This window comes from Pleurodeles waltl, chromosome 1_1, assembly GCF_031143425.1.
Source record: "Pleurodeles waltl isolate 20211129_DDA chromosome 1_1, aPleWal1.hap1.20221129, whole genome shotgun sequence".
NCBI classification, from domain to species: domain Eukaryota; kingdom Metazoa; phylum Chordata; class Amphibia; order Caudata; family Salamandridae; genus Pleurodeles; species Pleurodeles waltl.
The window spans coordinates 970,764,032-970,786,137 of NC_090436.1; positions in this window are offsets into that span (position 1 = coordinate 970,764,032).

Genomic DNA, 22,106 nt, shown 5'->3' on the forward strand with positions numbered 1-22,106 from the left:
GTGGCACTGCTAGCTCCCTCTCATCAGGGATGTATGGGATGTTTCTCCTTCGGCAAGGTTGTGGAGCATGCAGCAGGCCACAATGATCTTACACATTTCTGCGGGTGAGTAGAGGAGGGCTCCAACTCCTTTGTCAATGGCCTGAAATCTTTCCTTCAGGAGCCCCAAAAGCCCACTCCACGACACGCCATGCTCTTCCATGTGCTTCGTTGAAGAAGACTTCCTCTGGCGTAGTTGCGTTCCTCACCGGTGTCAACAGTCAGGGATGGTTTGGGTATGCAGAGTCCCCTATAAGAGAATATGATGTGTGCAACCATGAGTCTGAAGCATTGTCTCACTAGCAGTAGACATAGCAAACAAACACATATGACATATGTTACTTACGAACCAGCCAGGCCCTCTCTGGGTACAGTTATGTCATCAGCTATGGAATAGTGCTGTTCCACATGATGATGGCATCATGGACTGAACCCGGGTACTGGGAACATACTTGGGAAATGTAGAGATCCGCCAGACAAACTACTTGGACATTGATGGAATGGTAGTTCTTCCTGTTGCCATGCGGTGGAACCAAGGCTACATGGCTATCATTAGTGGCTCCCGCAACATGTGGGATGTGTGCCAAACCAGAGAACTCTACATTCACATGGGCAAAATTCTCACATTGAGGAAACCGGATGTGGCTGTCCAGGTGTTTCAACATTGTTGAGAGAACATCCTTCAAGGCTGAACATACGCTGGGATATCCCAGCAGTTAGGGCCACTGTATTTTGGAAGGATGCTGTGGCCAGGGAGTGCAACACTGACATGACGTGCAATGGGTGGTATGCTATTTCGATGATGGATGGATGGCTTCAGATCTAGCTCCAACTGATGACAAAGATGCAAGATTGACTGCCTATTCAGGCGGTATATCTGGATTAAATGTCTGTCCTCCATGGCCTGCAAGCCTGCTAGTGGATGGTACACAGGAGGTTGTCTGATCCTTCTCCTCCCAGGGTAACTATGTGGGAAAAAAAGGAAGTTTGACCGTCTTTCATTGTGTTCCTTGTATTTCACATAATAGATGTCATACGTGAACTATGACATGACATGTGAGTCACTGAAAACATCATACCCAGCACTCATCAAGACTAACATTTTCACATTTGTAACACGTTACCCCCTTGCTTTTCAACAAATGTGTACACATCCTCTATCTGGACAGCAACAATATGTGCATCTAACTTGCAACTGTGACTGTGGTGCAGTGCCCCAAATTCTGGAATGCCTGAGGGGGAGAGGGTGGTGGCTTTGCCCCTAGTTATGTTGTCATATGTGCTGGACCACATACAAATATGTTCACTAAACCGATTGACCTACATGACAGGACAAGGCCAGCACTCAAGATTTGCCAGGTCAACACTTTCCAATTTGTGATGCATCTAAAATAGCGTTAAATTACATTGTATGCCTCTAAAATGCGGGCTGCCTGACCCACTCCACTGGACATTAGGAACCACCCGTGACCACTGACGGAAGTCGTCATGGCGGTAGGCGGATGCTACCACTGCGGACTTTGCTATACGGTAACACTGCTGACTGTGGTGGTCTTGTCGCGTTCGCTCTCATTATTCTAAATGAGACTACTGGATTTCTAGGTAGCAGGATCTATAACGGTGTGGGGGACTGAGTCTGACCCACGTGTAAAGAACTCTGTCACCCTAAATCCGGTTTTTGCTCCGGCTAACTAGCAGTGCCTCATTTCTCCCATGTGGAAGGAATGATTTGGCAGCCGAGCGCATGACATCTTTGGAACTTCTCAGGGAAGTCGTGGTTACTCAGATCCAAACCAACTCTCTTATTTCCAATATGATCTCATATACAAATGACTAAGACAGTATAAGTTTTATATAATGTTTTTTAATAAAACGACTGTATTTTAGATATTAAGGCGTGAGCCGCAATAACCAGAACGATACAACACAGTAGGATTGTAATAGTCACCAGGAGAGTAAAACATAAGAACAAAGCTATCATATTGTCTAACAGTTTCTACTCTCCCTCTGCTTGTTCTATTTAGAGCACAGCATGTTAAGCTTCTAGCTTGCCTATTAGAATCACTGTGGAGACATCAGCCCTCATACCTGAGCAAAGACCTGTGATCTTGGTTCAGCATCTGCAACGAGGCAGTCAGCGTCTAGTTGTGGTTCCCTGGTCGGAATCTCCCTCTGCTTGTATTGGGACAAGGAAGTGATTTTATAACTAACATGTCATCGTGATCACAAAATGTCCCTACGCAGGAATGCCAAGTCTAAACTCTTACCACGTCTATCGGCAATGTACCAGACTGTATCCTTGACTGAAGCACAGAGTAAATATGTTATGGAGAACTCCAGTGCTGAAGTAGGCAAAACAGTGTGATATGAATAAAAAAACAACACCGTAGAACTGGCTATTTGAAAAATAACAGTACGAAGCCTAATAAAAAGCATGTAGAGCAAAGTGCACAGAGGCTCTAAGCTGTCAGCAAATGAATAAAATATATTCAGGGCAAAGTGCACAAAGGCCTAAAGCCTGAAGCTAAAGCGCAATGGATACGTAAAACCAACCACACTACACCCTCCCCTTGTCGGTAGCAAGTGGTTCCAATAATATAAAAGGATGCCCCAAATATAAACAATACCTAAAACAATTATTTCGACAAGGTGAGTAGACAACAAAGTCATAAATTTAGGTAACATGTGATCACAAAGCCAAATTCAATATAGTGTCAATTTCGTAAAAATCCAATCGTTAGATAGAAGCAATAGAACGCAGGAGTTCCTCCACTTCGATATATGTCAATATCGGAAGATCCACGCCACAAAGTACCATGGAGCAGGTGTGATCCAAAGCCCCAAAACCATTCAGGGCGGCACCCCGTGCAGGGCCTATGAAAGAGACAATACCATCTTCCTCCAGGAAGGGAATCTCATAAACTGCCTCACGAAGCAAGCGCATCCGTAGTGCACAAGTCTGGGAATGAGCCCTAATCGGGAACATCAACAGATCAGTATCGACCATTGGAGGGCGCCGCAATGAGAGACAGAGAGCCAGTGCATGTTCAAACGAGCACCAAAGGCATCGAAACACGGGGTGCACACAATCCAAAACCGGTCTGAATGACAGAGACCAGTCGCACTCCAAATGTCCCAGGAGTGTCGCTCCAAAATGCTGCATCATGCGTTCACGACACAGCTGCGCTGACGGGAGCAGCAATACAGGATCTCGTTGTGACGGGACAGCCATTGCGAAAAAATAGCAACAACAGCAAGACTCCAGCCAATAAAGCCAAAGTAATCGGGAAACCCCCAAAAATGCTTCAGAAAATAGAATGTATAGCCGAAGGTATCAAACCAAATATGGAAGAGAAGGTGTGAGCGAAACCAACACCAACGACTTTGAAAAAATGTGCAATACCAGCAGTGCTGGATGCATTAAATATACGTCCCACAAGTTCACTGAAGTGATTCGGAAAGTTAGTATTCAAAAGGGACTGTATCTCCACCGATGACCTTGCCACCTGAAGTGCGTAGGTCTCGCTAGCAGATGTAAGGGCCACATGCTTTTGAAACAATAAAGCTTTTAGCCGACTCAACTTGTCGAAATTAACCTTGGAAGTAGCAATATGAGGCCAGATGTCCGCTACCTCCCTAATTTGAGTGGGGGGAAACAACACATTCCCGCAGCACGTAACGGCCTTGTTGACAACGACAATGTAAACTATTCCGGCACGCATGCCACAGCAGCGTTCGCTGTTAAGAACAATGTAACTGCCGTTAGAAAGCACCTGGAAAGTGTTTTTAATAACCGGGACTATAACTCCCTTCAGATAACAAGCTAAGTTAGCAATCGAATCGTTACACGCCCCGTGCAAGGACAGCTGTTTACAAACCATTGAATGGCTGACAGAAGCTTCGCATTCGCTGCCGCTAAGAAAAACCTCCTTCAAACCATTAACACATCTGTACTGAAAGAGAAGGTCCCACACCTCGTGTATGTAACTGTCTCCCAATAGTTCATATCTACCCACCGGAATGAACATATGTCGCTTCCTTTTTAGCCATCAGTTGTTGTTGACGAGTCAAATTAAAAGAGATAAAGATCTCTCTGGCACGAACGTACTGCCATGGAACGCGACCCGCCTTCAAGGTCTGAAGAGTCCAACCCAGCTGCATGATGGACCGCGTCTGACTCTGCCCATGATATAAAGAAGACATGTCCGATTTAATAATGTCAATGGCAGAGGAAACAATGCTGTCATCAGATTTTCTTGATCAATCTGCCTCAACCGGTCTGCAGCCTCTTGTGAAAGCTTCCAAATCTCATTATAAACCTCGTATAAGAACCTTTTCTTTCGTGGTACTTTGGTACCTGACAAAAAATCTTGTAAATCAGTATCATTAGACAGTAACGTGAGATGTGACTTAACTGCATCCAGCGTGGATGACTTCAACCATTGCTGACAAAGCTTCCCCACACTGTATGTAGTTATAATATCAGCATGTTCTGGTGAAACGTAACGAGGGTCTGCCCTACTAGTCCTGAACCCCCCTGAAGAGGTGACAAAACGTTGATGACACATATTAGTGTCTACAGGCCATAATAACCACCCGCCTGGATGTAACGATGAAGTGTTAAGCGTACCATTCTGGACCCAATGTGTAAAGTCACTGAAAGTAGCATTCACATAGTGCTGCCAATTTTTTTATTTAGAAGGGACAGGTATACTAGGCAAAGTCAACTCCCTAATCGTCGCTAAGCCCAAACAGCTAGTCTGTTGTACTGTGTCATTGAGGAAAATCATCTGCACAGGGATAATACATGCTCTAAATAACGTGTCCCTGCCTTGCATTTGCCAATTTTTCGTACCCCAAACACTTTTCAAGTAAACAGTTTTAAACCAGTATTCATATCCCTCGACCGAAAGTTTAGATACAAATACAGTAATTTAGTATCGGTCAATAACATTTGCTTATTAGAATACTGTGTAACTTTAAAATAGTAGGACTTAGCATTACGTTGATCATGCCCAGCAAAATATGCAAATTTATCATAATACGTTTTGGAACTCCCTTGTGGAGGAGTCAAGCAATGTTCCCATTGCACATAATTAAACATGGACTTGGGGCTACTAGCTTTATGAATAAAGTGGTGTCCATAATAGTTGTAACAAAACATGTCACCATGATTATCTCTAAACTGGTAAGCATCATCATCGTCATAGACAGTATAATATTGCAAATCCGTTAGCATAGAATCTACTGTCTTCACATCCCAATCATCAGAAACAATGCCAGGTATAACAATATCATTCATTGATAATTTGAGGACATACGGTATTTGAATCAATTCAGTGGGACCATATATATCAAACATTACTTTATCCCACACAATTCCATCCGGAACTGGTATAGCAGAAATGTTTACTGTGGACAAGTCTCTTCGAACCATATGAGATGAAAAATGCGGTTTTAACACAGTCTCCACGTGCTCAATGTCAGATCGATCAGGAAGAAAATGACCATGTATTATCAGAAAAAAAGTAACCACAAATCCCAACCATAATAAAATAGTCATCACGGCCAAAAACAGCCAAAAATAGTTCCAAGGAAAAACAAAATATGTGCGTTTAAGCCAACCCAGCAGCCGTCGTGGACCGTGGACAGAAGACATCGAGGACGAGGAGCCGGACACATCATTATCAGCATCGTTGAAGCAGCCAGAAGCAGTTCTAGCAAAAGGTGCAACTGTGAACAAAGAAGCAGATGGAGGCTCTCGCCGTGGAACGCTATAAACCACATGTTCAGAAACGTCAGTAGAACGTACAGCAATTTGATCACAAGATTCCATATTAATCGCCGTCGATGGAACAATCGCAAGATCATCATCCACCCTCCCCAAGCTCGGAGAGGAAACAGTGTCGGTGAAAATCACCTGCAGCGGGACTTCCTCCCCAGTAGTGAGAGGGATTCCGGAAATACTGGGTGTCCCTCTTGGTCTGCTGTGCAGAATCGGCCACATGTTGTAACTTGACATTATCAATGGAAACAAAGCGATTTCCTTTGGCCCCTCGCAGCGGCGGTAAAATCACAGTTCTCGTGCCGCTCACCCCCAACACAGGGACAGGTTCTCGATAAGAAGGACCAAATTCTTTTTTAACTGCGACCTTTTCACGCACTAGATCCCCAATCCTGGGTATCCAACCAGTACGTGTTACTGGCTCATCCTTAATTCCTGAGGAGGCAGCACTGGCAGAAGAGTTATCTTCACGGAATTGTTGTAAATCCTGCAAAACAGTGACACGATAATTTATGTCAAAGGGCGTATCTGCCGCCTCCACACCAGGACCATCTAGATCAGGAACATACATTCATGTTCCAAACAGGCACTCATATGAAGTACGACCCCCCAGTGACCTTCTAGGCAAGTTATTAAGTGCTCTCTGTACTCCATATAGGTGGGCTAGCCAACCACGACCCGTACCTATAACTCTGGCCGTTAAGGACTGCTTTAAATCACGATTTAAAAGCTCCACGACAGAATTTCCCTCGGGATGAAATGGAGACGAGAATTGGAGTTGGACCCCCAACAAAGCCATGGTGTCCCTGAATGCCTTAGAGGCAAAAGCAGGGCCCTGGTCCGAATGAAAAGCCGCAACTGCAAATATATCAACAAAGATGCACAAATCTTTAATAACAGTTCGAGCGTCAGCCGAGCGTTGTGGCCAGACCCACACAAATCTGGAGCACAAATCTACAGCAACCAAGATATATTTGTATGCACTATCTGGTGTCAGCGGACCACAATGATCCAAGTACACACACTGTAATGGTTTATTTGAAATCAGAAGGGGCGTCTGCTGCGGGCGTCTAGCCGACGATGCTTTAATTTGTTTACAAACGTCACAACAAAGGACATATTGCTTTGTCTCTTTATAGAGACCAGGCCACCAGTAACGAGTCTGTAAAAGTGAAATCGTGGCAGCCACCCCAGCATGTGGAGAAGCCACCCCCTCATGTGCTGCAGAAATTAATCGAGGTCTCTCAATCTTATTTGGAATTTCACGTACACCAATGCCTGGAATCATAACAGTAGCATTCAGCGCACCATTCAAGCAGTAACTATATTTTGAAGGAAATCCTTTAGGAAAGGGCGTGCCAGCAGCCGTAGCCTTTATGGCAGCCGAAATTTCTGTGTCTGGTTTGGAACTCGAACGAGTCACTGCGGCCACAGTGGCGACAGCCACTGCCGATTTTGCGGCTTCATCAGCCAAAGTATTCCCAGCAACGTGTATTCCAACGCGCTGGTGTCCAAGTGTATGTACAGCATGGACTTTAGGAAGCGTTTCCTTCAGATCCGCAACCTTACCCCACAACATTTTATGTTTAATGGTGTTGCCTTTAGAATCTCTGAACCCATTCATCTTCCAATAGTGTAGATATTCGTTGAAAGACTGCACACAGTAGTAGGAGTCACAGACCAGCAATGTTAAAGTCGCCGGATCCGCGTGCTCCAATGCTAACAATAGAGCTTTGAGCTCAACCAGCTGCGCCGTGCAATCTCCCAAGGTTTTAGTATAAGTATGTCGGGGGCAGAACACTTCCCCCTCCATAGTGCCGCTCACCACCGCACATGCAGCAGAATACTGTTGTTTAGTCCCAACCGCTGGTTGCGCAGAGCCATCGGTATACATGACCACTTGATATTGGTCAATAGGCAACGTACCAGCAGGAACAGGGTATTCCATTTCATATTGAAGAAATTCTTGAGTCTGCAGTTTAGGGTCAAATACATAATCTACATCAGTGGCTGTCAAAGACGTAGCCCATTGTATCCATCGCGGGTGTAAAGCTTTCGAATTTGGAACACTCGCTTTTGTAACTGCCTCTAAGGCCGGAATTGGGGAAACGACAACAATGCGTTGACCCTGGGCCAGCGGTCTTTCTTTAATAACAGCCATCTGTACTGCAGTGAGAATTTTCTCAGTTTGTGCAAAACGTTGCTCTGCAGCAGAATACAAGTAAGACTTGTATGCAATCGGGACTGTCTCCCCCTCATTAAAGGTGACATAAGTAAACCCAACAGCCCCAGGTATCACCCTGATGACTAAATGTGTCTTATTGTCCCGTGTGTGTAAGTGTCTAACTGCTAAGAGATCACTCTGTAATTCTCGTAGTATATGTGTATGTTCAATCGTCCAAAATCTACTCGAAAAATTCGGGCGAATCAACTCGTATAAGGGTTTTATACGCGTCGCATAATCAGGAATGTAAGTTCTGCCAAAATTCTGAAACCCCAACAATGACTGGAGCTTCCGAACCGTATTAGGAGGCTGCAATAAAGCACATTTCTCCAAAAAATGTGGCGCTAAGCTCTTGCCCTCACTCGACAACTCATATCCCAGGAAAATGACGCTGAGGAAGGCAATCTTTGATTTCTTAAAATTAAACTTATAGCCAATATCAGCAAACCCCACAACAATGCGCGATACACGCCTTAGATGTTGCAGAATCTCATCATCTGTCAGATAAATGTCATCAACATATGATAATGCTTCAGGGTCGAACTCATGCAGCATTTCAGTTACACAAGCCGAAAACAGTCCTGGGCTATTCTTATACCCCTGAGGCAAACGACAAAAAAAATTCTGAGAGCCAAACGCACTGAAACAGGTATAGTCCCGACTCTCGGGCGCTATATTCTGGCAGAAAATCCATTCGAGATATCTAATGTTGTCTTGTATTTTTTACGCACTATATTATTCATAAGCGCTGCGCTGTGTGAATTCTGTATTGCAAATGTGCGTGTATGACTATTCAAATGTTGGTAATCCACCACTATCCTATATGAATGGTCCGGTTTAGCTACCGGAAACAAGGGATTATTCATCGGCGAGACACAGGGCTCAATTACACCCTGATACTCCAATTGTGTACGAATTTTTCTAACCGATGCCCTTGCTTCAAATTTGATAGGATACTGCGGTTGTGGCTGAGGTTCGCCCTTTATCGGAATTACATGATAAGGTGATTGTCTGTCCCACCCCACGTTATTTCTATACAAGGCGGGAGCCTGTGCTAGAGCCCATGATTTACTATAGGACTCTGCTAGTTCTCTCGGAACAAGTGGTAAAATGTAAATGTAAATTAGCACTTGTATAGCGCACTACTCACCCGTTAGGGTCTCAAGGCGCTGTACTCATACTGCTATGGAACCCCTCCTGGCTTTTCCCTGTGAGGCGCCCACTCCTGAGCACCCCCAGGGTGAAGCCAGGCATCCAAGCGCTGTTGGGGCCGTTGTGGAGATTAAGCAAGCTATTGCCCAGAGTTGCAGAGTGGGACCCATGAATTAGATTAGGCACCGAGGCGAGAATTATCTGGTCAAGGGGAATTGAGCCCAAGACCTGCCGAAGCGGGACTTGAACCCTGGTCTTGAGCCAGATCTCTGCTTCAGGGTCTGCCGCTCTAACCATTGAGCCGCACTTCTCCACTCCACTCCACTCCAAGTGGTGAGAAGGAAGGTGTAATAACCTCCTCCCCAACCGGACAGTCGCGAACAAAGTCAGGTGGCCAATCTTGTTCGGCCAGCAGAACATCCTAGGATTTTACCACATGGTCCCAAAAAATGGCGTTTACAATACGGTCAATGTCCCCTTCCAATCGTAGAGTCACTTCATATACTCTATCAGGATCAGAGACTCGCATATCCGCCGTCTCGACTTGTATGAAGTCATCAGTTGCTTTCACCTCCAGATGCTCTAGAAGACTCCGGCGAACTATTGTGACCTCTGCCGCGCTGTCTAACAGTGCTAACGCCCACGTCTTGTTCGTCAAGAGAACTCTCTTCTTGAGCGGCATGTCTAACTGAGACTGCTGCCACTTTCTTCTTTTTAAATTGCTGTTTTTGTTGCAGCGGTTTCTCTTCTTGTTTAATAGAAACCTCCGCTGAGCGTTGTGAATCCTGTCTCGGTTTCACGTACTCCGTCCTCCGCTCTGACTGCCCACCTCTCTCACTTCTCTTTTCCGAGGAGTCCTGAAAGGAACGAGATTGGCGTGTATCAGTATATTGATATCTATCAGGCGTCTTCAAAGTATCCCTATTCCTGAGATTATACTTATTCTGTGGGGTCTCCGGTTGCGGAGACTGCCCACCATCTTTCTTAGATGTTTGCTGTTTCTTTTCCCAGTGCTTTTTCGAACCCTCAGGTTGTTGCTGTCTAGCATTATCTTTATTATTTTTACCCTGTAACTGGGGTTTTTGTGGTCTAGCCCCTAGGCTATCACGACCAATACTAGAATATGTTTCCGCTATTATTCTCGGAAGCTCCCGCTCCTGATTAAGCAGCGGAACATCCCGAAGACGCATTCGCACTGCTAGTGCTACTGCCTCTCCTTTGAGATTACTCAAAATAATAGAAGAAACTGTGGCAAATTTGCCCAGCAACTGCATGCCCAAATCTAAGGCAGGGGCAGCCCCATATTCATCCTGAATCTGTTTAAGCACGTCCGGTAAATTAGCTAATGTCGGTGTACCGTGTGCCGTAGTGTAGAGCGCGGCAAACACCGTGCCCCAGGTATTACAATGGTCCACCGGAGGAACCATCCCGTACGGCAAACACATCGTCAAAATTCTATGTTTATCCTGAGGTCCGGTATGGGGAAATACTGCTTCCAGCTTATTAATTTTTTTGCGCCAGCCAAAATGGAGTCTCCTCTCGTTTAGCCGGTACTTTACCCATAACAGAGTGTACAGTGGCCGGATTAATACCCGGAACCACTGCCTGTGGGTGCGCTGGAGCAGCACGAGCTGCATTTGTATTTAGTGTCTGCATTACAAACTGAACTAATCGTCTATATGTAGCCGTTAATTCTGTATATAAACGACGAACTTCAACCACTGCCAATTGAGCAACTGCAGGATGAGGTGTATATGTAGCCAATAAAGGCCAGGTAGGACCATCATTACTCAGTGGACCTAACCTAACTTGTGCTACTGAGTGTGGGAGGGCGCCATCAAGCCAATTATGGTGTTCTTGATAAGATAGAGGTATTTCTAAATAAGCGTAAGCCCTGTATTGTCCAGGGACATTCGCAACAGTGTATTCGTGAAAAGTATTTGTTCCCCCATCCACTGCTGGAAATCCGACCCAATAATAAAAAAGTTCCGTTCTATAGGCTGCATGGGCGTCCACCACAAAAGTGACTGGACCCCCCTGAACTGTCAGTCCATGTGTCAACAGATGTCCCGTGAGCGGGTGACGCATATTAATTGCTATATTCACTACATTAGGATTTGCCATTTTATAAAAAAATAGCTTCAGGTCAGAGAAGGCACACCAATATCGGGGTTTTTCCTTTCAAAGTTCAAGCTTGAACAACCAACCACTAAGCAACAGGAAGCACCTATGCCGTGGCGGCAGAAACCCTCAGCCCCACGGACGTCTCCGTATACGGAACCGAGGAGTCAAAATATATATGAGACCAAGAGAGTCAGTCGTACCTAATCATTAGAGCCAGACCAAACGTTGGCGGCGCCATGTCGCGTGGGCTCTCATTATTCTAAATGAGACTACTGGATTTCTAGGTAGCAGGATCTATAACGGTGTGGGGGACTGAGTCTGACCCACGTGTAAAGAACTCTGTCACCCTAAATCCTGTTTTTGCTCCGGCTAACTAGCAGTGCTTCATTTCTCCCATGTGGAAGGAATGATTTGGCAGCCGAGCACATGACATCTTTGGAACTTCTCAGGGAAGTCGTGGTTACTCAGATCCAAACCAACTCTCTTATTTCCAATATGATCTCATATACAAATGACTAAGACAGTATAAGTTTTATATAATGTTTTTTAATAAAACGACTGTATTTTAGATATTAAGTCGTGAGCCTCAATAACCAGAACGATACAACACAGTAGGATTGTAATAGTCACCAGGAGAGTAAAACATAAGAACAAAGCTATCATATTGTCTAACATTTTCTACTCTCCCTCTGCTTGTTCTATTTAGAGCACAGCATGTTAAGCTTCTAGCTTGCCTATTAGAATCACTGTGGAGACATCAGCCCTCATACCTGAGCAAAGACCTGTGATCTTGGTTCAGCATCTGCAACGAGGCAGTCAGCGTCTAGTTGTGGTTCCCTGGTCGGAATCTCCCTCTGCTTGTATTGGGACAAGGAAGTGATTTTATAACTAACATGTCATCGTGATCACAAAATGTCCCTACGCAGGAATGCCAAGTCTAAACTCTTACCACGTCTATCGGCAATGTACCAGACTGTATCCTTGACTGAAGCACAGAGTAAATATGTTATGGAGAACTCCAGTGCTGAAGTAGGCAAAACAGTGTGATATGAATAAAAAAACAACACCGTAGAACTGGCTATTTGAAAAATAACAGTACGAAGCCTAATAAAAAGCATGTAGAGCAAAGTGCACAGAGGCTCTAAGCTGTCAGCAAATGAATAAAATATATTCAGGGCAAAGTGCACAAAGGCCTAAAGCCTGAAGCTAAAGCGCAATGGATACGTAAAACTAACCACACTACAGTCTGGGGCCAATGGCACTGTCCACTGGCGGTGACGGTCACGTAGACTTGACTGACATCTTCTGCTGAATCCCTCACTTGACTCCTGACACTGCTGCCAGCAAGACTTACACTACCTGAGTGGCTGTCTACCACCTCTGTGAACAATCATGCCTTGTCTAACAGGTGACAGGGTCCCTGCCTTCTCACCAGAAGAACTAGAGAAGCTTGTGGATGAAGCCCTACCCCTGTATGAACAGCTCTATGGTGCACCAGAGGAGCAGGTAAGTGCCCCATGTGCACACTTTTCTCTGTACCTCTACTTATCTTAGCTTTAAACAGCCTAGGCTTAGGCCCAGTTTGTCAGACGGTGTCCTGAAAGTCCTGAAGGGGTTGACAGTGTGCAATAATGGTTGATTCAAAGGGCATGTTTCTGTGTCAATTGACAGGTTTGGAGTCCTGAGACAATGTCGTGAATGTGAATTGGGTGTTCCCTGACCCATATTGTGTTGGATTCACATGACTAGGTGAGGTGTCATGACAGCCATCTCCAGGCAACTCTTGCCATAAAATGTTTTTCATGTGTGATCATGGGATTGTGTGATAGCAGGAGGTGCGAATGCATGTTGTATGTGTCGGTTGATCACTTTTTGAGCTCTTTCTGTATTTGCACAGTGATCTCTGGTCACATCTGGCCTTGTTGGACTGTTTTTCTGCAGCCAGGTAATGACTCACAATCCCCCTCAGCTCTGCACATAGACACCCGCTGGCAATTGGCTGTAGGCTACATGATGTACTGTGATTTGTCAGATATGGTGTTTTGTGCAGGTCTGTCTGCTCAGCCTGCAGAGACCGGGGCCTGTCTATCGTTGCTCACAGTAAAAGTGGAAATCTGCGATAGTATTCATTCCCTTTTGCAATGCAAGTATAAAACTGCGCCCACACCATGTACCCCTGCACAGATGTGATGTTGCCAAATCATGCCTTACAGGCAATATGCAGCTTCCTGAGCCTCTGCCCACTGATTACTATGGAAATTGCATTGGGGGCAGGCTGGTGATCTGTGACTGATGTGCTCTTTTCAACTCTGACAATGTGTGTCACATAGCCTTGACAGGTCCCTTGATCCCACAGCCCTATTGTCTCTTTCACTGACGTTTATGTGACTCAGCCATTTTGTATGGGACTTGTGGACATAATATGCTGTCTTGTCATTTGTATCCATGCAGGTCAATGCCCATCAGAAGAAGGGGATCTGGAGAGCCATCGCCAAGAAGGTGTAGACGCTGGGGGTCCACAGCCGGCGGAGCACCCACTGTTGGAAGAGGTGAGGGGACCTGAGATGCTGGGCCCAGATTACTGCAGAGGCCCAGATGGGCCTGTCCTCCTAACGAAGATGGGGTGCCCTTCAGACCATGACCCCTCTTATGGCCTGCATTTTGGTGGTGGCCAACCTGGAGTTGGATGGGCGTTTGAGGGTAGCACAGCAGCCACAAAGGGGTGATTACAAAGTAAATTCACACCTGACACTTTGCCAAGGGATTAAGTGAGGGACAGTCTGCTACCCCTGACAATGTGGGATATGTCATGTGTCACAGATCATCTGGGATCAAATTGGTGTAGACAGGCTATTTGTTTCCAAGAGGTGTGCTCATCCTTTTGGAGCTGGGGCGTAGGACTAAACTGTTGGGAACCCTCAGTTCAATTGCACAGCAGGGATCACATATGACTGTGTTTAGTGTACAAATATTCTGCTTTACCTACTCTGGAAGGTATTAGTTTCCACCAACATATCACTCCTCCCAAATGTCAAAGTCCAAAGATAGGTTGGATGTGGCTCACTGTTAACTGCAATGTGTCCGGGGAGATGTGTAGTTTTGTTGATACATTACATGCGTGCAAGTTGGATGTGTGAGTAGGCTTGTGTCTGTGTAATTGGTAGGGTACCTTACAATGGGAACCAATTTGTGGCTTCTGGTTCACTGGGGTGTGCTGTATGTGGCACAGTTTTGGTGTGGAGTGGTCACCTAGTTATGGTATGGTTAGTGTGGTAGCTAGACATCATCCATGCTATTGTAGTTGTCTGAGACCAAGATTTGCTCTGGTGTTATCTTTGTAATTCCAGATGGCATGCATGGTTTTGTATTGGCACATGATGGTGCCACTTTTCTGGCACTTCATGCGGGGGGCACTTGACATGATGGTATGTTGTGTCTCTCAGAGTTGTGAGTGAAGTGTTTTCATGTCCATGTTATGACCCTACTTCACTTCCCTTTGGCAGCATCAGTACCGGCAGGCAAAGAAGATGGGACCAAGCTGAGAGGGGAAGCATCTTAGTGACAAATAGTGCAACCACGAGTACCTAGTCACATGAGACTGGAGCAAAGTCAAAAGTTAAGCCAACTGCGATGGATATACAAGGTGGATTGGGCCCGGTCTCGGCTTACCATTGGACTTAGAAGAAATTCTGAGAAAAAGTCTAGGAGAAGCTAGAGTTCAGTGGGTCTGGACACCAGGATCTGTCCAGGCTCTGTCCCTGAAAGAGTCATCAGGGAGCAGTGGTTGAGGTCTCAGTGAAGTCTCAGTGAAGCAGCCATTGTTAGCGGAAAAAAGCCCAGAGCAGGAGGAACCGGATTTCTAGGCAGAGGAGCTTGTAGTCATCGAGGGGGTGCCTGTCGCTGTTGAGACCAGCAAAGATTTTAAACTACAGACCTCATTATGATCTTGCCAAGCTGGTGGCCTCCCTACTGCCTTATTATAATGTTTCCACCGGACCGACTGACGGAAACAGTGCAATGCTGTTGAACACAGCAGACTTGGAATTCACACTACCATGGAGTGTGTGCACTCTGAGTACGCTAACAGGGAGGCCTCTGCACTGCCCACGACTAACTCTGCCTTTCTGCCAGTATTTTCATGGTAGCCCCATGAAAAGGCTGGCAGAAAGGAAAGTTGTGATCAGCACGGCCGTGCCGAACTCAACATTACCGTTGCTGACCATGACTTTCACTGCCGTCAAGCCGTAGAGATATCTGATCCTGGTGGTGGCGGCGGTGTTGTGGCAGTCCAACCGCAAGCATTGTAATCTGGCAGATGGACCACTAGGGCTATGACGGTTGGACCGCCACTGCAAGTATGGCATTCTGAGGGACTTTAGACAACTTTCTGGAAGTTGAAAACCTCCAGCAGGATAAAGCTGCAAACCATAGCCAAAAAGGACTCCACGAGGCTGGTTACCTTCACTTGGAGATCTAGAGATCAGGAGTTAGTGCTGTGGAGAAGAATGTAGCAGGAGTTACTGCAAAGTCAGGCCGAGATTCAGTGCACCTTAGGTGGATCAGCTGGTGGGGCGGGCCCATCTTCTGTTGGTTCTTCAGGAACTTTTGGTGAAAACATTTGAGATTATGCAGGAGCAGCACCTCTACCACCACTTACAAGGGTTCAGGACCTGAGGGGCACCAATTAGGGAGCTAGAACTCACTCCAGCAGAGGCCAGGTGCAGCGTTCTGGACCTCTGGAGCTTGTCATGTCCCTGTAGCTCAGACAGGAGGCCAGTCTTGGAGTCACTCTGGTAGTCCTGGGTTTAAGGAGATGGTCCACTCTTCTTCAAGCAACAAGGCAGGCCTCAAGCAGAAGGGCAACTCTCTGGTAGCAGCAGGTTAGTCCTATAAAGAACAGGGCAGTCCTCAAGCAGCAGGGCAGTCCTTTAGAAGACAATATAGGCCTTCTGAAGGTCTAGGAGTATACTGAAGAGATGGTTCAGGAGGTCTGATATTTATACCTGGTGCCAGTTTTGAAGTGGGGGTGACATCCAGCCTACTCCCACATCTGGTTCTGGAAAAATGTTCCCTTCTCCTGCCAAGTCACCTAGTAGTCTCTGGTGGCAAAAGACTAGTTTCAGGTTCCTTTATGTGTGTGCTGAAGGCATCCCTTTGAAATATAAGTGGGGCAGGAAACAGTTCCACCCCCTCCATCCTGGCACAGTGGCTCATCCTGCCAATACCTATTCCCCCATTGTCTCAATGTCTGGGAGGAGTACACAAAAGCCAACCTCCAAGCTAATCACAGTCATGAGACCTAGGACACAGGCATCAGACACCAAATGGTTAGGACAACAAATATGGCAACTTTCTAAAAATGTCATGTTCAGAATTGTGACTTAACATCCAATGTTATCATTAAAAAGAATTTTAAATAACAATGTATTTCAGTCAAAACTAGGCATCTCCATCTGTTCCCAATCAAACATTAGCACTGATTAAATGTAATAAGGTAACCAATGTTATCCAGTGAGAGAGCTAGGCCTTACACTTGTAAAAACACATGTTCTACTTTTTAAATAAAAAGTATACTGCCTCTTAGGTAATTTCGGACCTACATAAGAGTGATTTATATGTTTTAAAAAGGAAGGCTTAGGCCTGGTAAAAGGTTTATTATGCCAGGTCAAAACTGCAGTTTAAACTGTGCCACAGACTGCAAGGGCATCAGCCATATTTCAAAATGCTACTCAAGTGGGTGGCACAGTGAATGCTGCTGGCCCACTAGTAGCATTTCATTTGCAGGGCCTGGGTAAATGTAGTACCAAATACTAGGTACGTACCAGTAAATTAAATATGGCAACACAGTATATGCCAATTATACCATGTTTTTAAGCTGAGAACACAAGCACTTTAGCTCTTGTTAGTAGCGGTAAAGTGCACAGAGTCCTAATGCCAACAAAAACAAAATTCAGAAAACAAGAGGGGTCAAGGAAACAGGTTTGGGGGAAGAACAAACAGGTCTAACAGTGATTATCAGTGGTTACTCTTTTATAAACTGTAAGAAATCATAGGAATGACGTTTTTCCTGTGCTTATAAAAACGTTTAATTCCTTCCAGACCTTGTTTATTCCTTTTGTCCTTCCTTGCTACTCCTAATTCCAACTGTATACTGTGGCCTTGAATTTGGTCTTAGAAGTAACTTTTCATTATTTGCCTCACTTCCCTATCTGTCTCATTTCGTAGCGCGCAAACACATCTTTCCAGTTATCCTGTTTACCCGATGCCCAGGATTTGTATCGATTAAGATAGATGTTCACTTCGTTAAGATTTGATTGCAGCACATACAAGATTAATGGTGGGCATTTATCACACAGTATTGCTAATTTATCCTTCAGACAAATGCTGAAGATTGACTGGATGAAACTTTTCTGCTTAGGATATTAGATATGTATTATGGGTGCTTGGGGCTCTGTTATTCAAAGTCTGTGTCACACTGTTGTGTTCCTTGCCCCCATGATTGGCTGGGCTTATAAATGTTGATTTTGGGCCTCATTACAAATTTGGCGGTCCGTGGACAGCCGTGGTAGTGGTGGAGGTACGACTGCTGCACCTTTGGCCATCAGATCAGCGGATTCCAAATTTGGATGTCGGACCACCAGCGGACTGCTTGCAGTGCCATAGTCAGTGCGGCGAGGACTGCAGCAGTCCTGTCCATGGCAGCCAATGTTGGAGATCCCGGCATTAGGACCACCATGGCCATTACGACCTGCCAAGTTTTCAATGGTGATCCCACCAACATGGAAAGCTTGGCGGTCAGGCGGGTAAGGGACCCGAAATGGGGGCCCCCAGAGGTTATGGACTCATGGAGGGTGAGACGGCGGCCCATTTGCGGTTTGAGGTGCACATGCCCAATGCATGACGTGTTGCATTGGCACAGTCCGCCTGTTGTGCTGACAGGTAAGGGTACGTAGCTGGCAGAATCTCCATTATACTACCTCCTGCCTCCACTGCCAGTCACACCAGCCCCATGGGGAACTCGTAATCCAGCAGTCTTTGGGCCGTCGGCCTGGTGCTGTTCGAAAGACCGCCACCTTGGCGGACCAGCGATTCGACCGCCAATCTCGTAATGAGGCCCTTAGTATATATTCTGGGCCTATTGCTACCTGGTTATTGGGAAGAAGTCTTCTATAGAATTAATACGAATACTATTAACTATAGTTTATTTGGTGACAGTGTACTCAGCTGTATAAAGAAGCAACTGTTGTGATAAAAAAACTTATGACTTGCAGAGTGACTTGGGTCACTTGCTGGTGAAGGTCACATTGTGAATAACATTTATTTTTCATTGTTGGGCCATGCCTATGGAGTTTTGTGTTTATTTGAACCCAGCTCAAGGACGGGTAAGCATTAATTTATACCAAGCATGTGGGCTATTGTTTATTTGAAAGCAGTGCATGACATTTGATCTTGCCAGGCATCGGTAAGAGTGGCCAATGGCACCTTGCCTCTGTGTTCTGTGCAACAGTCACTCTTCTGCATTTTCCTTCTTGGGAGAACGGACAACAGCAGGTCAATATGGTTTTAGTAAATATGGTGTTTTTCACTGATGATTTTGGCAAATGTCTAGCCTTGTTTGGGAAGCATACATTCTAAGATTCATTTTGACATGAAGTCATAAGGAATGAAAGTTGAACTTGGTGATCTTAGGGCTGTATCGTGAACATGTTCTACTTTTCTGTGCAGGCCCAAATGGGTCCATGCATCTGTTTTTGCTGAAACTGTGTTACCTGCAGGTACATATTAGGAAATACAGAGGAGTGTCTGGTTCATGTTTCTAATGTGCATTTTTTCCAACTCATACTCTATTCTGTAGATTTTCTAAGTTAATGTATGCACCATACGCAGCATAGTTTCTGCAAAACTGGCACAGGCATCCTTTCTCGAGCTGTGAATTGTTGCTGAAGATGTCCATGATATGGTTATTGTCTTTTTGTATGAGAGGATGTGGCTTCTGTATGCATGCCTTTCAAACCATCAAATTTAAAAGTAGAATAACAATGTTAAGTGCAGCGTTGAAATGTAGGACATTGATTTTTAGAGGTTTTCTGTAAACACAATGATCTTTGTTGCCACAATATTGATACTTGAGCTTTCAGAGAGCAAAGCTCTATGCCACTCCCAATGAAGGAGGATGTCATCAAAATAGTGCTGTGGACGGAGACCTTGCTCATTTTTCAAATGCTAGCCATTATAATCAGCAGTGTACAATGCACATTAAGCTGAATTCTAATGAGGTGAGTCATGCTCTCAAAATCGGAGTAAAAGCAGGTCGAGGGGAATCCAGGGGGCTAAGGACTTTGTGATGGCCGAAACGGCATATTAAGTGGCTTACCATGGCCCGAGTGGGTCATAGTGGGTCATAGCAGGAGCATCTATCGCTTAAAGTGCTTAAAGGTAGAGGCTGCACTTATACTGCTTTGAAACCAAAAGGGAATAAAACAATACAAGTGGAACAAAATATTTTCATGTTTCTACTGAAAAGCATATGTTTTCTTCCTTATTGTTTTATGAGCTATTGGTTTCAACTGAAAACCAGTAATATTACATATATTTGAATATTCATTAAACATTGACAGTCTCCACTGTGTAGTTATAGTTAGGTCAGAGTTTGAAGAGCGTTTTTGTTTTACTGGGAAATGTGGGCCCTTTGGCAAATCTTCACAAAAAAAAAAAAAAAAGGTTTATCCACTTGAGCTTCTTTCTAAAAGGTTTTGAGCTGAACCGTCAAGTGGGCATCAAGAAAGAGGGGTCCTAAAATGTATATCACCCATGTTAATTCAATTGGAAAGTTTAATCTCTGATACAGAAAGAACAGCTCAACCGAATTACACCAAAATTGAAATAAAGTTACAAGTTTACCCAGGAAGCATCCTTTTTGTGATTTGGAGTAAATATCCTCAGCTTTTTCGGAGAAATTCACGTGTAAAGAGGTGCTTGTGTTGCCATGAAGCAATTATAACAGTGATTATATCTGGATAGTTGATACTGTGGGAGACTATCGGTACTGTAAATTACAAAAAGAGAATTGGTGCTGTAAATTCCAAAAAGAGGGTTCATGATTGGCTGAGGGAGGTTTTACTTCCATTGGCCATTTCTGAACTGCAGGACTAGTCGTCTGGTACTGAACAATGTGATTGTCTGGCCGCAACTCAGATGCAATGTTGTGGCTGCCATTACAGGACTCTGGAACTCTATCCCTGTGACCTGACTGAAAGTGTTTTAAAAATGATATCTAGGGTGAAAGTGTATGGACACCCTGAATGTCTCATACTTGGGGGAGCAGGGACTGATGGAACTTCATGGGGCCAAAATGTTACAAAAACATTTGTTTTCATTACACTGGTACTGCAGCACTCACGTGGGTCCAAGCGAAGCCCTCCTGTAAGGTATCACAATACTCCTGTGGGAGTTCACACTCAAGTTTCTCCCATGCTTCTGTGTTACTGCACACGTTTACTCGGGAAAGCACACTTTGACAGTATCATGGGGATGAAGCTTGAGTGCCAGTAACGGAGTACCCCGAAAAAATGTTTTAAAAAAAAAACAACTAAATTGGGTTGGGTGTCTGTGAGCGGATGGGCATTTGTAGAGGGAGAATGGGAGTGAGGGGTTGGTGACTCATGGTTGGGTTTAGCAGGCCTTGCAGCCAACAACCTCTCTGCATATGGCTGAAGCACATGTGCAGCAGGGAGGGTTGCTGCCCACATGGGGGTTGGCTGCAGTGCCTGGCTGGAAGATATGCATAGTAGGTGGTTCGCTGCATGTCACAGTGTTGGCTTCAGGCCCTGTGGCCAACTCCCTAATGCACATGGATGCGCATGTTGGACAAGGGACCAGGCCCTGCGGTCAACCCCTGCTGCTTACTACAGAAAGCCATGCACAACATGGGTGACTGCATGTAGAGGGTTATAGTCGGGTATGGTGATAAAATCGTAGCTTGTTAAAAAACAGAAATTCATTGAAAAAACAAAGGTGAAAAAATAAAATGATGTTACAGTAAGATCTTGAAATAAGATAAAAACTGACATTTAAACATCAAAAAAATACTGACATAGTTGCCCCGATTTCGCCCCAGAACACAACCTGGAAATGAGTTTCTAGGTCAGCAGGCTTCCTGCCATTCTGAGACAGAGAACTTAGTGAAATGCAACCACCCTATAAATCAACGAGCCATTGCTAGGCTGAGGTGCATTTTAGAGATGTTTAGTGGAACTCCAACCCTGTTTCATCATGAATAGACACTTAAGAACAATAGGGATTTAGGAATATATTTTAAGATTGATTAAAATAAAAGTTCTATCCTAGTGCACACAATATGAATAGTAACGATGATAAAAATAAACAAGATCTGTCAATGATACTTGTCAAGATCATAGAACAATAGAAAATATTGTAACATCAATATGCTCAACTCCTCCTTCCCTACGCTAACTGAGGTAAACTGAGAGCCAAAAGAGGCCTTCTCACATTTTACAGATGGTTCCGACCTGCATACCTTTTCTGTGCAATAGAAGTAATGTTCAGTACAGAAATAGCAGCTGTTGTTCTTGTATCTGCTTCTCAGCCACAATGTCCTCGAGTTAAAAGATAAGATGAAACTCAATATGCCCTCAGTGTTTATGGCTACTGCATGACCCTCAATCTTGTATCCCTGGAATTGATTTCCTTTCTATCTATTAACGTGTTGTTCCAGCTTATGTACTCTTTCTGAACATTGTTGATCTTCTTTAAAATTAATACT